This window comes from Bos indicus, chromosome 2 (assembly GCF_029378745.1).
Source record: "Bos indicus isolate NIAB-ARS_2022 breed Sahiwal x Tharparkar chromosome 2, NIAB-ARS_B.indTharparkar_mat_pri_1.0, whole genome shotgun sequence".
In the NCBI taxonomy this organism is placed as follows: Eukaryota; Metazoa; Chordata; class Mammalia; order Artiodactyla; family Bovidae; genus Bos; species Bos indicus.
In genome coordinates this window covers 70,890,681-70,892,133 of record NC_091761.1, presented here as the reverse complement: position 1 = coordinate 70,892,133, position 1,453 = coordinate 70,890,681, and the positions used below count along the sequence as shown (strand labels likewise).

General features: G+C 49.2%; 1 pseudogene; it reads left to right on the top strand.

Moving 5' to 3' along the window:
• The first annotated feature begins 206 nt into the window (after positions 1-206).
• Positions 207-1,118, top strand: LOC109576675 (aldo-keto reductase family 1 member B1-like; annotated as a pseudogene).
• Positions 1,119-1,453: the final 335 nt, after the last annotated feature.

The following is a 1,453-nucleotide window of genomic DNA, read 5'->3' as shown; positions in this document are numbered from 1 at the left end:
TGGATGGCATCACCAATTCAACGGACATGAGTTTGAGAAAGCTCTGGAGATGGTGAAAGACATGGAAGCCTGATGTGCTGCAGTCCACGGGGTCGCAAAGAATCAGACATGACTGAGCACCTAAACAACAATAGCAAAATAAATAAAATTATTAAAAAAAATATGTACGATGGTCCTCTGATCCCAGTCAGTGGATCTCAGCAGTCATGGCCAACCACATTGTGCTCTACACTGGCACAAAGATGTCCATCTTTGGGCTGGGCACCTGGAAGTCCCTTCCAGGCAAAGTGACGGAGGCTGTGAAGGTGGTGACTGACCTTAGGTACCATCACATTGACTGTGCCCACATGTACCAGAACGAGAACAAGATGGGGTTGGCCCTCCAGGCAAAGCTCCAGGAGAAGGTCATGAAGTGTGAGGACTTTTTCATTGTCAGCAAACTGTGGTGCATATTGCACAAGGACCTGGTGAAAGGTGCCTGCCAGAAGCTAAAGCTGGACTACCTGGACCTCTACCTCATCCACTGGCCCACGGGCTTCAAGACTGGGAAAGACTCTTCCCATTGGATGAGGACTGCAATGTGATTCCCAGTGAGAAAGATTTCATGGATACCTGGACAGCCATGGAAGAGCTGGTGGATGAAGGGCTGGTGAAAGCTATTGGAGTCTCCAACTTTAACCATCTCCAAGTGGAGAAGATCTTAAACAAACCTGGCTTAAAATACAAGCCGGTGGTTAACCAGATCAAGTGCCACCCATACCTCACTCAGGAGAAGTTAATGCAGTATTGCAACTCCAAAGGCATTGCAGTGACTGCCTACAGTCCCCTAGGCTCTCCCAACAGGCCCTTGGGCCAAGCCCGAAGACCCTTCCATACTGGAGGATCCCAGGATCAAAGCCACTGCCCAGGTGCTAATCTGACTCCCCATGCAGAGGAACTTGATCGTGATCCCCAAGTTGGTGACACTTGAATGCATTGCTGAGAACTTCCAGATCTTTGACTTTGAACAGAACAAGGAGGATATGACCACCTTGCTCAGCTACAACAGGGACTGGAGGGCCTGTGACTTGGTGAGCTGTGCCTCCCACAGGGATTATCCCTTTCACGAGGAGTTTTGAAGGAGTTTTGAAGTTGTGGGTGCCTGCCCTTGCCCAGGTGACCTGCTGTCTCCCACCTCACTCTTCTTGTGTGTAGTGTAATTTGGCCCATGTCCCTCAGTGGTGGGTCAGCGACTTCCAGACAAACCAGCAAGGGCTCAGCCAGCTTGGTGTTGGATCCAAAGAGCAGAATCAGTAGATTAGAAGTCTGTATAGTTTTCCTTTGCCCTTCTTGTCCAGTTGGGGAACACATAACCCAAATGCTAGTTTAGAAAAGAGTATTTGGGTTGCATGTGCTGTGAAAGTGTTGCACTCAATATGCCAGCAAATTTGGAAAACTCAGCAGTGGCCACAGG